This window comes from Astyanax mexicanus, chromosome 11 (assembly GCF_023375975.1).
Source record: "Astyanax mexicanus isolate ESR-SI-001 chromosome 11, AstMex3_surface, whole genome shotgun sequence".
In the NCBI taxonomy this organism is placed as follows: Eukaryota; Metazoa; Chordata; class Actinopteri; order Characiformes; family Acestrorhamphidae; genus Astyanax; species Astyanax mexicanus.
The window spans coordinates 27,274,197-27,294,431 of NC_064418.1; positions in this window are offsets into that span (position 1 = coordinate 27,274,197).

Sequence of the window (20,235 nt, forward strand, 5' to 3'; positions counted from 1 at the left end):
TAAAAAATATAAGTTATTTCTAAGAATCTTTATGTATGCTTAAATAATTTATTTGTACAATTTAAATAATTTCATTTTAAAATCTTGATTAAAATCTTAAATTAATACACAAAAAAAGAATAATAATAATAATAATAATAATAATAATAATAATAATAATAATAATAATAATAATAATAATAATAATAATAATAATAATACATGCTTTGTAACCTTGGGCACAAATATCTTTGTTGCATGTATAATGTTTGTGTAATCCAATTAAAATTATTATTTATATTATTTAGTATAGTTTTGCACTAAACATATTCTGACAAAAGTCATGGGATAGCAGTATGTAGTGTAGCAATGTGTGCCAATACAATACAGTGTCACATGTTAATGTTAATCATGAGCAATCAGACAAGGGACTCATAGATATCACACCCACTCTCAACACTCAGTGCACGAGACCAATGTAGTCAGTGTAGTGCTCTTTATCTTCCATGGGACATGACAAAAGTCATGGGACACAATACTAGTGGTCAGTTTTATGAAGTTGCTGGTAAATTAAGTTTAAAAGTAGGTCAGAGGTCAGGGAACTAAATCAATATTGCATATTGTTGCTGTCCTATGAAAAACACTTATCTCCATTTTTGTCGATTTTTGGTTTACTACATAATTTGAACAGACAAACTGTCCTTTACACTGTGCCAAAATTTCTTGATGAACCGACCAATAGAAACTCTTTAAAATGACCTGAAATAAACTCTTTTTACATTGACTTCCATTGAAAGTTTCCAAGGTTTTTTCTCTCTCCTGTAAAGTTGCTGTTTTGGAGATGTAGTGAATTGTTTTTTATTGGACAGCGATGGTACTCATTGTGTGTGTATGTATGTGTGTATATATGTTTGCGTGTGTAGGCGGATGCACCTCTCACCTTCAAAGCTGAGAAAAAGATTTTTGCATTATGCTGAAGATGAATAACTTCACACAGAAGTCATTAACATACGGAGGTTCACCTTCATGGCTCCGGCGTGGAAGCGCCGGGGCCGTCACATCGGCTCTCTGCTGCGCCTGCCAGCCAACATGACAGCAGAAATGAAGGAGGCTTTTGTCAGAGAATAATGAATATAATTTTGTGCGGTTTGATTAAATCATAATGTGTTTCGTAATGAATCTTCTGCTCGATTCCATTACTCAATATGTGTTATCGATGCTAAATATAGCGGTGTAATGGATTCTGTCTTTGCCTGCTTTATTCTGGGGAGGCTCTTTTATGCGTATGTCAGGTATATATTTAACTACACTGAAAGTCATCCGTAAGCATCCGAGGCAGTTTCCTCTGTTCACACCGATTCATAACGGAACTACTTAATAAACGCTGACAGGGTTACAATAAAAAAGGAAAACGCTTCTTAAGAAATGAAAAAGGTTTAAAATACCACAGCCACGACACGATGATGCCTTGTGTATTAAAATAGAAATCCTAAATCTTCAATTCTTCTACCAATAATTAACAATTACTTCCGTTCATTGCTTAAACAGCACCCTGAATCAGGATGGCATATTTTCCCTTTACTCTATACTCTTTAATCGGCTGTAATTCAGATTGTGAGTGTTATGATTGTCTTTGGTAAATGCATTAATCTGTCAGATCAAGTTTTGACTCTGAGAAACCATTTAATCCATTAAAAGATTGTTGACAGAAACTAATCTTTCAGGCATTTTCCACCATATTGTGCTATTGTGCTCCATGTGGTAATCTTTAAACTAGATTCCACACAATAAATTGTAAAAACAGTTTTACAGATTTTCATTTAAACATTATTTTTTAAAAGCAATTGAATAGGAAATTAACCCAATATCATAATAGCAGATTTAAGTAATTAATATAATCCACCAACAGCATGCTGCTCCCTGCACTTCCCACAGAACTCATTCTGTACCTACACTTTACTCCTAGTTATTCTGTCTGCTATTGGACTATTTCCTCACTTCCACACACACACTCTAGATATCCGCACATCTATATAGCATTGTATATATATATATATATATATATATATATATATATATATATATATATATATATATATATATATATATATTCAGTTATATTTAACGTATATTTGTGCAATACCATAAGTTATTTTGTGTATTGTTATTGTGTGTATTGTGTATATTGTTTACACTGTAAAGTTAACTGTATATTTCTATTTTATTTTATTTTACTATTCTATTTTGTTGTAAATCTTGTTCTCTGCACACTAGTGGAAACCTGTACTCATATGTACACCTGTACTCTGTAACGTGACAATACAAATCTTAAATGTTGAAATCTTGAATCTAATGTTTGTGTATCCTCAACATTTAATACAAAATAATGAGATACAAAGATACAAAGTTCTCACTGCCTTCCATGTGTTTCCTGCCAGAGGAAGTGACATCACCGAGTGCAGGTCACTTGTTGTTTATTAATTGTAACTGTTTAATTTTTTTTTATTTGCATTTTTATATATATCAAAAATAGGGCTGGGACTTTAGTGCGTTAATTTCGATTAATTAACTACGCAAATACCCATGCGTTAAAAAAAATAACGCATTGTAACGGCAAACTATAAAATAGATACGTAATTCTGGATTAGAGCAGTGGAGAGTGGCATTACATCTGATGGTGTTGTACACAGCCTGCTGGAAACTCAGAAGAAGTCATTAGGGATTTCACCTGTGGGGGCAGCACTAATGTCTGGCAGAATCAGCCGGAGGGAAACAGAAGAAGAAGAACCACAGTAAACATTAGCGACATGGGCGAAGAAGCTGATGAGAACGCTTTAGTTGGCCCCGTGCAGGGGAAGTTTTGTTTTAAAACAGAGTTTCGACAAGAGCGTGGTTGTGTGCAGATTATGCAACAAAGAATTTGCGTATCACCGCAGCGTATCAAGCCTCAAATATCACCTCAATGCAAAACATGTAGCAGCTAGTGCGGCTGGGCAGGGTAAGCAAGACCACAACGGAGAAAATGACGCGCTGGCTTACTACTGGGCTGCTCTCGACTGCAGACCCATTGCAGTGGTAGAAGATAAGGGGCTTAAAGGGTACTTCAGATTGCGTTGTCTGACACTATGTATGAGCTGCCATGCAGAAAAACGATGATAAAAAGAGTTGGACTGAAATTGATTATGTCTATTTTTTTAAATAATTTCAACTGTTGATAAACCCACAAAGTCTGTAATAGCCTCTGAAGCAACAGACATGTTTTCTAATAGTTAGGGGTTACATTGTTCTGAATGTACTTGAAAGGATTGTGTTTAACAAAAAAGGTCTACCTATGCCTATGAAGCTACCTGAATTTCTGAAGTTTACAGGCAATGGCCTGTTGATCTTGGTTTTGAAATAAATAAACAATATTTTGTTGATTAAGCTTATGTATTGTCATTCAAAATCCATGTGGAAAAAATTACTTCTCACTGTTTTCAAGCCAAATATTTATATGCGATTAATTTCGATTAATTAATTTTAAAGCCTGTAGTTAATTCGATTAAAAATTTTAATCAAGTCCCACCCCTAATCAAAAAATAACATTGACAAAAACATTGGGACAGACATAAAATATATTTTTTATTTATTGAAGTTACATTTTCTACAGATAATACATACTCTATGCAGTTGGCCTCATAACTTTCAACAGAGTGAACACAAAACAATTAGATTAGACTTATTTAATGTAAAATGTAATCCAGTAATCCAGTGGGGTCATTGTATATTTTTTTAATAGTAAACATTCAATATAATTTGCATAATTATTCAATATAAAATAGATTAAATGAAAATGTTTTTTGTAAAAATAATAAAAGGTTTATGTGGGAGATGTGAAAGGTGCGCTCAGTTTTAGATTGACCCAGATGTGTTTTAACATTGACTGTGTGATGTGTGTGAATCATTGATGTGTTTCCTGTGAATCACCATTTTGGAGATACAAGGTTTGAAGAGATGCTTTTCCACAGCCTCATGTCCACATTTATCATGTATGCCATTTCAGCGCCCCAGCAGCCAGTCAAAACCCATTTAAATAGGATGATCACATTTGCTAAACCACAGGGGGGCGAGAGGATTAACCAGAGATAAGATCCTCATCAACAAATCCACACCCAAAGATTTATTCGATAATGGATCAGATGGATCTGAGTGGTCTGGTGCAAATGTGTGTGTGTGTGTATTTTAAATCTAATCAAGGGGTCCAGCTGAGTGGCCGCCATTTAGGTATTAGTGCAGTCATGTTATAATGCTGCTTAGCTGTGCACTATAAAGCTAAACACTGACCCTGTGCAGGAGGCATTGATGGGAATAACAGCATTGAAATTAATGGCGTTACTAACGCAGTTACTTTTTTCAGTAACGAGGAATCTAAATAATTACTCTGACTGTAACTATAACGACGTTACCATTTCCGACACCCCGTTACTGCACGTTACTTACTTTTTTTACTTTGCGCATACAGAAAAAGGCGCAAGTGTGTGTGCGTTATGTGTCACAAGGGAGGATGCTGGAGGATAAGATAAACGCCTAAGCAATGATTGGCTAAGGTTTAGTAAGATTACGTCTTCAGCCAATCAGAGAAAATAGGTGGGTGGGTGTTTATAGCGCATGCATAGTGGTGGATGTTTACATCGCATAGCGAGAGATGGCGAGTGAGGAGGACTCCAGTGTCAAAACAGCTTTTTTTTCCCAGATGAAAATACCGACACTATTTCAAACTCACTGAGGTCAAAGGTGAAAATGTGCACGTTGAGTGCACGTTATGTCCCCGAAGGAAAAATTTGTCATGGACAAACCTCCATGCAGGTACTTGTCTCTGCTGTCGTGCACTCTATTCATCTGGCTTCTAAAACACTCTCTGAGAAGGTGGGGGCCAGGGGTTGGAGGGTGGGGGTTACAGGTGCGAGTAACACAAAAATAAAGCAATAGTTACGTTTGCTGGTAACTAGTTACTTTTATAGTGGAGTAACTCAGTTAGTAACTCAGTTACTTATCAAAGAAGTAACTAATAACTATAACTAATTACTTTTTCAAAGTAACGTGTCCAGCACTGGCAGGAGGATCCATATTTCACTGCATATTTTGCAGGAATACACTGGCCGAGACGATTCTTCATGTTACCTCAGTCGAGATTCGCTTGAAATTGTAAAATTTATCAAGATATATCTAGATTTTATTTTTCCAATATTGCCCAGCCCTAGACAGAGCATACTGATCATGCTGCCGTTAGCTGTTAGCATTTTCCACACAATAAACTCAATGCATTTACACTGCCTGCCCAAAAAAAAATGTAAATGATGTGGGGTTGATGCTGCAGTTGATCAGGTCTAGGTTCAGCAACAGTATGTGCTGAAAGAATGAGGTCAGCTGACTACCTGAATATTCTGAATATAGACCAGGTTATTCCATCATTGGATTTTTTCTTCCCTGATGACACGGGCATATTCCAAGATAAGACAATGTCAGGATTCATGAGGCTGAAATTGTGAAAGAGTGCAGAATTCAGGGAGCATGAGATCATGATTTTCACACATGGATTGAGAGAGTTCACCACAGAGTCCAGACCTTAACCTCATTGAGAATCTTTGGGATGTGCTGGAGAAGACTTGTGCAGTGGTCAGACTCTACTATCATCAATGCTGCAAGATCTTGGTGAAAAATGAATGGTTAAAAAAGGGTTAAATAAATATTGTGACATTGCAGAAGCTTATTGAAACAATGCCAAGGCAGTGTATTTTTAGACTAGAATGCTGCATGTTTTTTTGTTAATAAAGAAAAAATATCTGATATGTCCCATAAGTTACAGAAGTTCTAACAGAATAAAAGCAGCACTTTATTGTTTCTTGTCAGAAGTAACATCTTTTGTTTTCCGTGCACACACTGGTCTCTCTCCTCCACTCTGCCAGACGTAATGCTTTCTCTCTTTTCTCTCCTCACTGTGTTTGTGTTGATGCACAGGAATATTGAATAGGTAAGACAGCTCAGTATACATCTACGTCCAAACAAAAGACCTCAGCAGGCATCATTTTACAAACACTCGATTTGGAACATTCAATATTCTGCTATCCCGCCTCAGAATAATGTCTGAGTACACAGTTTTGTTGTGTTTCAGACACAAACATAGTTTGTCATGTAACGCCTACATTTCTTATAAAGAGTATTCATCCCCTTAGATTTTTTTTTTCCTTTTATTGCTTTCATAATCAGATTCGTGGTCAATAAAATGTGTCTTTTTGTACAAGAATTACAAAAAAAATAAAAAAAAACTTTTTAATGTCAAAGTGAAAACAAATGTCTACAAAGAAATGCCAATTAAACAAAATACAGCTCTGGAAAACATTAAGAGACCACTTTAGTTTCTGGATCAGTTTCTCTGATTTTGCTATGGATAGGTTTATGTTTGAATAAAATGAACATAGTTGTTTTATTCTATAAACTACAGACACATTTCCTCCAAAAATGTATTTGCAGAAAATGAGAAATGGCTGAATTAATTAAAAAGATGCAGATCTTTCAGACCTCAAATAATGCAAAAAAAAAAAGTTCATATTCATAAAGTTTTAAGAGTTCAGAAATCAATATTTGGTGGAATAACCCTGTTTTTAATCACAGTTTTCATGCATCTTGGCATGTTCTCCTCAACCAGTCTTACACACTGCTTTTGGATAACTTTATGTCACACCTGGTGCAAAAAATCAGGCAGTTCAGTTTGGTTTGATGGCTTGTGATCATTCGTCTTCCTCTTGATTATATTCCAGAGTTTTATTATTTGTTAGCACATTTCATGCATACAAATGCAGTGCTTCACAGAAAAATTAAATAAATCAGCAAAATGTAAAAGTAATGTAAAACAAATAAAACAATTAAAAAGTAACAATTTCAAAAAATAGTAGGAAATAAGACATTTATATTAAAATAAAATATAGAATAAAATAAATGTAAACAAAAATTATAAAATAAGAATAAGAACAACAAAAGCTGCAACAAAAAGCTTAAATAAAAAAGCAAGTATAAGCAGAACAGAACTAGTAGAAAGTTAAGCTAAACAGGAAGGTTTTTAGCTGCCTTTTAAAGCTAGTAGCACTTGATGCCTGGCGAATATTAACTGGTAAGTAGTTTCATATTTTTGGGGCATAAAGACAGAAAGCTGCTTCATTAGTTATCAGTATTCTTATGCTTTTAACTCATAAACACTCTAGTCTAACCATTTTTGAAAAGATATCTTAGGTGTGAATATATTTAAAGTCTATACATTTAAAAAATAAAAAAATAAAATAAAAAAAAACGCTTGGTAAAATTTTGACCAAAACATGGCCAGTTCCAATAAAAAAAAAAGTTCTGCTTCCTTTTACATTTTAAATGATTATGTTTTTGAGCAGCCGTATGGCTTCTGGAGTAAAGTGCTTATAGCATGTGAATGTCTGATATAATTACTGTGTTATAAAACCTGAAAGAGGAGCTGATAAAGATGAATAGACAAAACACACCAAAGCCTAGAGTTCAAAGGGTTAATAAGTTATTTTACTTTACATTTGGCAGATGCTTTTGTTCAAAGCAACTTTACATTAGTGAAGTACAAAAGTAATAGAAGTTAAAGGTAAAAAACATTTTTAGATAGTGCCAAAAGGTAGGGGTGTGATGAGATCTCGTGGCAAAAAAACAGATAAGTGTGTACTTTTTAAGAGGGATCTGGCAACCCAGTAGCGATAGTGATAGAGTATGATGGCTGAGCAGTGAGAGCAGCTCTCAGCAGAAGAGGAAAATTCGGGCATTTGCATAGAAGATGCTTCAGCTACTTTTAAGTTGTATGTCTGGCTGCATTTTGGCTCCAGTGGAAACAACAAACAGTAACAGAGTGACCAACAAGAAATAAACCACATGTAAATACTGTAAGTAAATCCTACACGTGACTGTTTCATAGGCAGCTGTACTAATCCCTTAGCTCTGTACTGTATTTAAAAAAACGTTCTGTCTCTGTTTGCACTTCAAGCATAGGCTTAATATGACTGGTTATGGTTATGCATAGTTAAATTACAAGAGATTTAGGAGAAAAAAAAACAAACCCTAGGCTTAATATGACGGGTTGTGGTTTGCACTTATTGTTTGCACTATATAAGACCTAGAAAAGTTTTATTTTTATTTTTTTATTCTTCTATTTCTTATAGAATCAGTGTGTGAGAGAAACCAGTCTGTTAAGTTTGCGTTATATGATTTTGTCATATAAAACTCTAGTTTTCAAGCCATTTTACATTTTTTATGTTTTCTTTAAAAAAAAATTTAAATCTCGTCTCGTCTCGTTCTCGTGAACTCAGTATCGTGTCTCGTCTCGTGATATTAGTGTCTCGTCACACCCCTATCTTAAGGAGGTCAAAGGTAAATAATGGGATATAGGAGTAGATGAGGAGAAGAAGGAAATTCTTGACTGTGGCTTTTTAATTCTATTGTGAATCTATTCTAATTCATGCATTACAAAAGCTTCTGCTGGTCCAGCTCTCGTGAGACATTTGTCAAATAATCATCACGCTGGTTTATGTTACAAATGCCATGTTTGCGCAGAGAGAGTTGACAACAGTGACAAATTCTGAAAAACAAAAGCGGCACTTCTTGGACCTGCAGGTTAACACTCATCTGGGAAAAGACCCTCTGTTGCCGATTGTTGTCTTTAATGTACATGTTCTGTTTGATTATGAGAATGAGTTAGCATCGCGGATGTCTTGAAAATTTCCAAACGTAGGAAGCACAAGGTACAAAAGCTGCATCTGCTTGTCAAGGACTGTGGAAAAGTCAGTAGGCCATAGAGCAGCTGGCTCATTCTCCATTTGGAGTGGGAATTCAAGTAGATACATTTTTAAATATCTATTTAATTTGTCTCAGAAACAAACAACTTTAAAATGTCTATTAACAACTCCACTTCCAAAATATACAAAATGGAGAGCTTAATTCCAAATAGATTTTAATATATTTTAACATAAAACTCAAATGAGTGTGGAAGCAAGGAAAAGCTCTCTCAGAGCTGAAGAAGGAAGTAACCTTGGGAGGACCATTTTTTAAACTGTGTATGTGTCAACAAACATTGTGTTTTTGTGATTATAGTAAATAGCTGTCAGTCAAATTTCTGTACAGTCTGTAAAGTTATTGATATTATATTCAGAAGAATACATTGAAAGGAATACAGGTTTATTTTTTACACTATAATTTGCACCGGATTATAAGGCGTATTATGCGACACTAGTTAGGAGCAGGGGTCTCCGTGCGTTTTCCTTCTAATTCAGCAGGTCTCGCTGCTGGGTGGTGGGGGAAGGTAACCAAGCTAAGCGGCTAGCACTAGTACATGCTGCTCGACAGCGCTACACTGAGGAACCCTGAGTGTTCCGGTAAGCCAGGGTGATATCAGCTAGCGGTTTGTCCCATGTAGCTTGTTTTAATACGGTAAACACTCAGGCTACAGTCCGATATACTCACCTCTGAACAGCGAAAGAGCTAGCACTTAGCACAGTTAGTGGATAATGATAATACCTCTAAACTGAAACTCCTGTATGACGCTGCACTTCAGTGGGGTGCTTTTACAGCTTTTTACAACCAGACTGGTAAAAATTCATACATAAGGAGCACCGGATTATAAGGCGCACTGACGTTTTTTGAGAAAATTAAATGATTTTAAGGGTGCCTTATAGTGCGAAAAATGCGATACTGACTTATTTGTGAACTTCCACCAGCAGTTCTACCTGATTTCTTGAAGAATGAGCTTCCTTAACACTAAGTCCTGAGAATTTAACAATGAGAATGTTTTGAAATGTCCCGAACTCGTGCCAAAAGGAAGTGTCCACACTGTCCAACAGATGCTCCCTCTCGTCAAGGACCGTGGAAAAGTCAGCAGGTCATAAAGCAGCTACATTCCACACTTTTCATTCCACATTTATTTCCACCCTCTGTATTTACTTTCTTCTTGGTCATGCCAGATTATTATCTAAAGGAAAATATTTGAATATGACATGAACTGGCCGGCTGTGATTTGAACACTTCTCCTTGAAGCATGTTGGAACGATAGGAACGCGAGTGGACCGAGCTCTCTGGGTGAAGATTTCAAATTAACTTCTCCGGGCTTCACCTGGGGGACGCTCATATGACCTATTATAAGCCATTTATGGCACGTTTTTGCAGCAGCAGCAGCAGCACCTCCTCGTCGTTAACATCTCGCTGTTGACATTGTAATGCAGGCTGAGTCGTGGCTGTCCTCTGGGTTCTGTGGTTCCGGTCCTCTCAGCGCCGGTACTGTCAGCACGTTTGTAGTTCTCTCACGTCCCACACTTCCACATTTCGCCAGCCTCTCTGGAGACTCTGATCTCTGAGCCCCCCCACACCTCACCCCTCCCAGACCCTGGAGTGTCCGGGTCGTCTCCCCTGACAGCCGGTCCTCCGCCCTCTCAAAAACAACAACAGAGCGGCCGAGCAGCCGCTGAACAGCCGACTACTGCCCATCAGCAGCAGCAGCACACCATTAACATACTGGGCCAAAGAGACGGCCAAAGTCACCTTCTTAAAAAGTGCACAGCAGTACAGTACAGCACTGTACAGCACAATTCTGATACAGTTTTTATTGTATTAATGTTAACTATGTGTCAAGCATAATCAAGCACTGTTATTAATAATAATTTTTGATAACACTTCCAATAAATCCTGTATTAAAAAAATCCTGTGTTATAAATATTCATAATTTGGCATATGGTGATTAGCATAAGCTTAAACATTTCTCATAAGTACTTATAGCAACATATACAGTATAAAGAATTATAAAGTACAAGTACACTACTGGGAATTTGTTTTAGAACATCTCCAGTTTTGTTACATTTATTTATGCACATTACAAAACTTAAATGGCACAACATTTAGCATTAAACTGCCAGGGCTTATCTGATAAAAAAAAATAAATAAAAATATTGTAAAAAAAATAATAAATAAATTTTATAACGTAAAAAAGGTTGGGGAGTTGGAAAGGAGGTTAGCAACTTATAGCTAGTCTGTATCAATGAAAATAAACTGAGCTTTTGCAAAAAAGAAAGAAAAAAAGACCATTTAAAACCTTTTGTCTGTAGGAAAGCAGTGTTGGAACAGATTGCATTTCTACTGCAGCATTTACACTACGCACAACACATTCACACTTTCTTCATAATCACTAGAAAAAGACATAGAAACACAGATAGCCTTATAACTATTAAAAGTCTTTTCTGTTGAGAAACTACAAATAAAGGCAGGAAACGACAAATACTGCTTCCTCCTGGAGTGTTTAAACACCATGGGTCCTCTTTAAACTCTGCACAAGGCATGTTGCTATGCTTATTGCTATCTTATACTCAGCCAACAGTCTATTTTTACGCTTGTGAATATAACTACACTGATGGATGTGGTGGTCCGGAAAGAGGTGTGTTCAGGTACATTTCTGGGGTATTGCTATCTTGGCAACAGAAAACACAGATGCTATTAGAAACTGGATAAAACTGGTACATTTAAGTCAAGTCTAGTAGTTTTATTGTCAATACTGCATACGTACAGGACATACAGAGAATTGAAATTACGTTACTCTCCTTCCCAATTTTACAGCAGGTGCAGATAATAGATCTAATAAAAGAAAGAATGGGAGACACTATGTGTACAATACAGCAGGGACACAAATAGACATACATGAGACAGAAACAAGGTGCAGTAGAGGTGGGGGAGAAATAGATATATAAATATAAGTAAAAAAAAAAAAAAGAAATAGATATATAATCTAAAAGAGTGGGAGACACTATATGTACAATACAACAGAACACAATAAACATACGTAAGACGGAAGACAATAGTGCAATATTGATGGTGATTGGGATGGAATGACAGTATAAATAGTATATACCAGTAGTGCAAATATGGTAGAGGAAGAGGTATGGATGACCCACATGGCAACAGCACCTTTTGCTCAGCCTAACACTGGACTAAGTCTCAGTTTCCGCAGTGAAGAGAAGAGTTAAAGGTCTGACAGGTGAAGTGCAGTAATATAATAATTAATTGCTAAGATGAGAAAATGAAAAAGGGTCATACAGCACTGCTACTGGACTACTAAACAATAGGGGTGTTCTAAAACCTAAAGTAGTGTATGACTTCATAAAAACAGATTTCATTATACCATTATACTTATATTAGTATGAAACCTCTCTTTATAAAGACATGTACATAACATGTGCTATGCATGTTGCAATAAGTACTTTATACAAGTATTATACAGGCTTATAAGGTATTTAGCATTATAAGTGCATTCATAATGCATTATAAATACAGGATTCAGATGTTCCCATTTTATCTGTTCAGTATAAGGATCCACTCTGAGAAAAAGGGCCGGAGTCGTCGGCTTGTTTTTCCTCTGTTGCCAAGACACGTCCCAAGGATATGTTCAATAAGCGGGTGTTAATTTAGGAAGGCCACTAGTGACCCACAGGGCCAGAGGGAGCAGAGATGATAAAAACAACATCATCTTCATCTGCACAACCTTTTTATAAATCTAGATCTTATCTATCATTTATCAAGACTCTATCAAAACATATTTCAGCATGTGCAGGTATTCAGTTTTAGATTTTTCATTTCTCTTCCAATGTCTGTTTGTACGTTAGGTATAATAAAATAAGACTATTCTTATAAAGGTTTATAATTAGTTTACCTTTGAGTTTATTACTGTTATGAATTATGTTATAACTATTTTAAACACATTAATAACCATTTAAAATAAAATAATAATGATGATAGAAAGCCAAATAGGTATCCCGCATTCATTTATACTGACCTGAAACCTTAGATCACTCTAGATATTAGTCTTACTTTGTCTTTGTCCATCAGTCAGCATTAAACCTAAACATATTACCATATTTGTTCATATGATTTATTATCAAACACTTTTTTAATCAATAATGTGGTGTTTACTCACGTATAAAACAACTAAAATAAAATAAAGTTATATTCATTTAGAATTTGCCTTAATATTTCCAGTATCATAGCTAACAGTTTCATGATTGTAGCAAGTATTGATATAACAGTAATGGTTTCACTAGTTATGAATGATTTATAACTCACTTATAACCCAATAAAAACATCAATGAACTCTTTTATAAACCATTTTTAAATTCTTTACAAAGGTAGTATTATTTTAAAATTGTACATTTTGTTTTAGGACAAACAATAGTTGATTATAGATGAAGAATATGAATGTTGTCATAATAAACCATGAATCTATTATAATCAATAATAAAAACTTTGTGATGGAGGGAAAATAACTTTTTTTTAATAGAAGAAAGTGTAAACAGATTTATTATTGTATTATTTTATTAAGTCATTTTGGTTCAGTTTTGTTGATTATAACTGTTGATGTAAATGAGGTAAAAAACCACAAATAAACACAAATGGTAACAGATGAATTTCATTTAATGGTGCTGATATGAAGAGTTTTCTTCCAAAACACATTATTGCATTTCACATAAATTGTGTTAACAAGCCTATTAACCACAAACAACTTTGACACCTCTGTTAGCACTACTTAAAACCTGTTTGTCCGACAACAAGTTTTTAAACTTTTTTTTAACTCTTTTTGTTGCTGTGTAGATTCTGTAATAAAAAGTCTAGTTCTATATAGAGTCATTTCCATTAGGATCCACTGAAGTTTTTAACCTATTAAGGGTGAATAATGGAGAATTACATTATTCAGGCTACCACTCACACCCTCACTCTCTCTCTCTCTCTCTCTCTCTCTCTCTCTCTCTCTCTCTCTCTCTCTCTCTCTCTCTCTCTCTCTCTCTCTCTCTCAGAAACAATGTAGCATAGCCAGTTCACCTACTGTGTGTATTTATGGGAGGCGGGAGGAAACCGGAGCACCCAAGAGAACACAGGAGAACACACCAACCTTCTCACAGACAGTTACTGGAGCGGGGAATGGACCCACAACCCCAGTCCCCTGCAGCTGTGTGTAACACACTTTACCTCAGCACCACTGTGCCACCCCATTACCCCATTATTGTAGAGTATTCCTTTTTGGTAAGTACCAACCACCTCATACCAGGAGTCTTCTAAACATCACAGTTCAGCCCTTAAAATCACTTTCCACCACTTTTTTGCTGCCTAAAATTGTCATGGATGGGAGGAATTCAGGCACATGCAGATGCAGATACAAATAAGCTTTATTAATAAAAGTATCAAGCAAAAGAGTCATTAGGAAACATGTTGTACAAGGAAAATACCATCAATACTCAGCAAGGACTAAGAGCAAATGGGCTAAACCATGTGCTAGTACTCAGGTGACCTGCTTCCTGGAAGTGTCATGTGATCAGGATTGGGTACAGTGTCTGTTTGTGGTGCATCCTGGGCACCAGTGACTGCAGATCACAGGCAGAGCTGAGTGTGGGAGAGACAGGAGTGCTGGTATGACAAATATATAGACATATGTAGATATTAGTGTAACAGGTACCAGTGTAACAAATATGTAAACAATACTGTTCACTTGACAGTGTTGTTAGGGACAACACTGTCCCTACAGTAGATGTTAGGGAACCTGAGAGTATGTGAGAGTATTAGGGAACATAATAGAGAATGTGATTGTTTATAGTTATTTAGAGAACCTATTTAGCGGCTATGTATCAATTTACCTGTATTTGAAGAACCATTAAACCAGGAAAACCATTCAATCATCATCAAAGAATTGGGCCATATCTTACGCCTTGTGCAAGGTGAGTCGCAATGCTCATTCCTATCTTGCTCCCCATCAACAGTCTATTTTCAATCGGCTTAAATAGCATCAGAGTTTAGGAATATATCTATGCCAATGTGGGTGGTGTTGGTCTACAAGTGAGGACTGTTCAGGTACATTTCTGGGGTGTTTTGGTGGCAGAAAACCAGAAATAAACCTAGACAACAGTCACTCCTCAGAGTCCTATCTCACCTATGCTGGTGCACCACATACCGAGCACGCATACACCCCCGCTCGTTAAACCCACACACACAGACGCACTTCAGTGCACAAACCCAACTTCTACCTCAACAATAAACAGAATTAAGAATAAAATAACATTGCTTTTTCCTTAAATGAGCTACTGGCGCACCTTCACAGCGTGAACTTGCAGGTTAGTATCCTCTGCTGAGGTGTGCAGAAGAACCACCTGGCTCTTAAAGGGAATGACAACTGGCACACTGATTGGTTTATTTCACGCCCAAAACACACTCATGGTTAATTAAGAAAGATAGTACATATATTTTTGTGCCCTCATGATACCAAAGGCACACCGACACACCCTAAATCAGGGGTCGGAAGTTAAGTTAAGATATTTTTCAAGTCATTATGTAGGGGACCATAAGCAGGGGGATTGAAGAATACAATCTGCCAGTGCCCCTGCTAGTGAATTGGGACGCGGCCGGGAAAAAGCGCCTTCATAAGAAGATAGGAAACAACAGAAACGGGAGGAAACTAAAGTCACACCGAACGCTACAGAGAGACACAGGGGAGAAATGTAAACAAAAGCTCACCAGAGAGGCATTTTATTTATTTATTCATTTTTTTTTCATTATAAATCAAACAACCTCATGGGCCAGATGATTCATTCTTGCGGGCCACATCTGGCCCGCGGGCCGCCTATTGCCGACCCCTGCCCTAAATCTTGCTGCGAGGTGCGCAAACGAAGTCTCGCCTATAGATCGATGAAATAGGGCCCGTGGTCTCCAAAAATAGTTGCACCCAGAAGGAAGGGTCGGGTTGCTGTTAATTTATCTTAATTGGTATTACCAAATACAATGTATGATCAAAAATATTTACTGATATGGGCAACCCATGGTCATACTCATTAAGCAGAACTATTGTGTAATAAATCTTTATGTCACAACATGTCAGACATGTCCGCATGGAGTTGCAGAAGTTCTTAATGGTGTCCTGTGATAATCTGCAGATCTGCAGATTTTGCGGTAGGGATTGCGTGCTGATGACAATTCTTGATAATCCACTGAGTATTAGCACTTTTCTTAACACTTCATAATATAATAATATAATAAGGTAACTTTAAACATAAAAAAACTAAGAACCGTTTTTGGTGCTTTTTGATCCAGTTTAGAAGCTTTTTCAGCACCGTTCAGTTCCATCTGGAAAAGAGCTGAGCGTCACCTTTTCTGGATTTGAGGACTTTTCTCTCTTCCTCATAAAATACACACTTAGGATTTTCTATATTTTTCCATGAGGTCATGCACCTCCGAGTCTGTTGGTCAGTAAGATCAGCTCCAGCTGAGCTCATGTAGGGAGGATTTGTTCACTAACCTTCAGGGGCAGTGCACAGCAAGGTCATCTCCGAGTGATTACACTGGTATCAGGATAGAACCACGCTAGCAGCATCAGCCCAACCACACGCGCAGGCTAAATGAGATCAGGGGGACCTGGGGCCATCCTCCAGCCTCAGTGTTGTGATAGGAGGCATGTTTGTTTCTCCAGGAGCATGGAGGCCTTTCCCGGGGGAGCTGCTATCTAAGCATGGCCGGGGCCGGGGTCAAGCCCTCTGATAAGGCCTCTGCTCTCCCTCCTCAGGGTCACAGGAAGCCTGTGTGTTGAGATAGTCTGCTGCGGCCACAGCCACGAACAGGTGCTGATGAGCTCCAACTCTGGTCACTCTAGACCTTCATCATGCACTGTTTGCCTTTGCCTTCAGCAAGACGAGTATGTGTGAGATAAGTGTGTTTGCTTCCATGTCTTGGGGGCAGACAAATGGCTTTGCATAATTGCTTTTTTTAGATTAACCTAAATATTTTAGTAAATTATCGTGACTCGACATATTGAGGGTATAAAAGTATAAAGTAAAAAGTAAAAAAAACAGTAAATACAATGCGATGAATGAACAAAGTGCAAGAGGCACAGTATCAGCAGACAATTATTAATGACTAAATAAACATGTGCCTATATTGATACTGAGTAAAGTGTCTAAAGTGTCGAGGAGTACAGATCTATAGGATGTACAGTAAGAGTGTCCAGGTATGCATATGTAAAGGATTTACTTTAAAGTGTCAATAGTGCGGCTGTAATAAACCCATGATTTAATATATGCAATTCAGTGCTCAGCTGTTCTTCTCTCGCTTCCAGTTCGATGGCTCTCAGAACAAAGGATCTCCTGAGTCTGTCTGTAGAGCAGCTCTGTAACAGCAGCCTGGCACTGAACTTGCCTCTTTTGTCCCCATCATTTGGTGCCCATCATCATTCATTATGGACACCAGTTTGTGCCGGGTCCTGCTCCCAGCCACTTTAATCACAGTTAAAATCCAGTTCCACGCCTGACCAGCTTGTCCAGTTGCATTTAGCATTGCAACAGGTGAGCCTAATGTTGCAATAGCAGTGCTAGGCAATGTTAATGCTGTGATAACAACCCTTGCTTAAACTAATGCTGTGTTAGCAAAGCTAGGCGAGGCTAAAACCAGAGCACTCATGCTGAGTGAGTAAAGCTGGTGTAGGGGTAGTAGTTAGGCTTATAGTGGTATAATGGTAATTATGGTGGGCAAGGTTGGCAGCCGACATACTGCTGGCTTTGCCGCTGTGAAAGATTTACAATATTTTTCGTACTATAAGGCGCACTATCAACGAATGTCTATTTTCATTCATAAGTCGAACTGGATTATAAGGCACATTTTCAGAGACACAGCAGATCTTGTCGCTGGGTGGGGCTAGCTAAGTAAAGGGGCTAGCTAAGCTAAGTAAACAAAACTGTAAGAAAAATATTTTCTTTTAAAGTCAAACAAACAAATTTCTCTGGTGAAAACTGTTTATTTAGTTTAGATTCCTGAATTCGGAGCATAAGCATTAGCTACTGCTAACAGTTAACAGCTAATGATGCCTGACAGCGCTACACTGAGAAACTGTGAGTGCTCTGGTAAGCCCGGGCGATATTAGCTAGAGGTTCATACCACATAGCTTGTTTTAACATGGTAAATGTGCAGGCTCCAGTCCAATATACTCACCTCTAAATGAGCTATCGCTTAGCGCGGTATCAGCTAATGCTAATGCTGCTCTAGCAGTGCTTGCCAGGGTTAGTAGCAGGCTACAGGCCAATAATATTTGTCTTTGAACTGTGAAATAGCGAATAGCGGCTAATGCTAATACTGCTACAGTCTTAGTGCTGGAGAACTAAACTGAAACTCCTGTATAATGCTGCACTACAGCAGTGTGGCTTTACTGCTCCTTACATCCTGAAAGATAGAATTCATACATAAAACACACTGACAATTTTTTGGGAAAATTAAAGGATTTTAAGTGTGCCTTATAGCGCGAAAAAAATCTGGTACCTACAGTATATACAGCAGAACAAGCATAAAGGGTAGATTTAAGGTGGAATGACACTACCTTTATTACATTACCTCTCATACCTGATGCTTGGTGGAAAAAAGGTCAGTTTTTGCATGTTTGTGTTTCATAAATACAAAGTTTATCAGTCACTTTCAGTAAGTAAGTAAACTTGCCTTTTTGAGGCCAACACAAATCATTTTGGTATGAAGTGAATTTTGTGCCAGAAGTTAAAAAAAAAAAAAAAAATCTGCAGTCAAAATTTTAAAAATCAAAAGGAAAAATTGTATGTTGCAAATTCAAAAGAGAAAAAGTATATAGCAAATATATATTTTTAAATATAATTGTTTACTTTATCCTTTGCAGATATTTTAAAATTGTTTGTATTTTGTTAGTCTTTGCTTTTTTTGTATTTTTTTGTGATTTTTTTTTTTTTTTTTTTTTTTTTTTGCTTTTTGGCACACTTTTCACGGGTGGGCGGGGCTTGGAAAAAGGCGTTCCCTTTGAATCTCCATTGGTCAGCTGGTTCTTGACTGACGGGTACCCTGAAACCTCGTCTGAGACTGGCCACGCCCACCCCACCAGCTTCAAGCGTTCTTCCAAACACCGGAGCTAACAGCTTCCAGTGCACAAAAACAGCAGCAGATACATTTTTCAGTTAAATTTCATACAAACGTTATGTTTAATGTTATATTTATTCTCTAAGTGAGTGTTTTACTCCATTAAAAGCTCACATTAGCGAGGTGTGCTAAATATATATTTTAAAATATATATTTGCTATATATTTTTTTCTCTTTTGAATTTGCAACATACAATGTTTCCTTTTGATTTTTAAATTTTTTACTGCAGATTTTTTTATTTTTTTTATTTTATAGCTTTTGGGACAAAATTCACCCCATATTTTGGCACAAATCGTCTTTGCTTAGATTTAATTCTCAATATTGAATTCAATATTCACTTTATTGTCCCTTAGAAAAATGGGACAAACAAAGTATGAAGCATTTCAGGTAAAACTCCTTATAATAGCTGTTTAAATTTAATGTATTGTAATTTTATGATGGTATTATTACTGTACATAACAGTACTGTCAAGTATAAGCTAAATAGGTACTGTCACACGTGAATCACCTCACCTCTCTCTTACACTGACAACACCTTGATAATTAATTGTCCCTATTTACATACACGGTACGTTTGTGCACCTGCGATCCTTCACAATATGGTGCATTTGCTGCTTTTTGTGAAAGCTGCATTTCGCTCCTCTCCTTAAGCCAGCCTAATCTCCAAATAGACTGCACTCTGCTGCTGGAGATTCACACTCTGGTTTCAGCACATGTATATTTCATTTATTTATAACATTTTCTCAAGTGACAGCAAAATAGGATTGGTGGAGCCAACACGTGTAGGATGTGGTTGACAGGAAGTCCCCCCCTCCCTCCCGGGCTTAATTAAGACAGTGAGGGAGAATGCTGGCAGACGGGGTGAAAAATATGCAGAGTGATGGAGGAGGGGGGTGTGAAGGAGAGGTGAGAGAGGGGACTGTGACAGTGACTCAGTTGAGAGAGAGATAGAGAGAGAAAAGAGAGAGCGAGAGAGAGAGAGAGAAAGAGAGTGACAGGTCTGTTATCTTAGGAGTGTTAGCTGGGATTCCAGACTGCATTCTTAAAAAGGAAGGTTCCTAAATGGTTCTCAATTTGGCCGTGTGAGTGTGGGGAAACCAAAAAAATCCAGTTTTTTCAAGTTCTACTTGACGATTCCAATGCTACATCTTCTACATGTCATGCCTCTGTTCAATCTGTTCTGCCTTCTTCTTTCTCTGTTTCTATTTTCTCCTCTGTAAGTTTTTCCCAATCACCTTTATGCTCTTTAGCACACAGATTCTGTTCTTGTCTCTGACTTTGA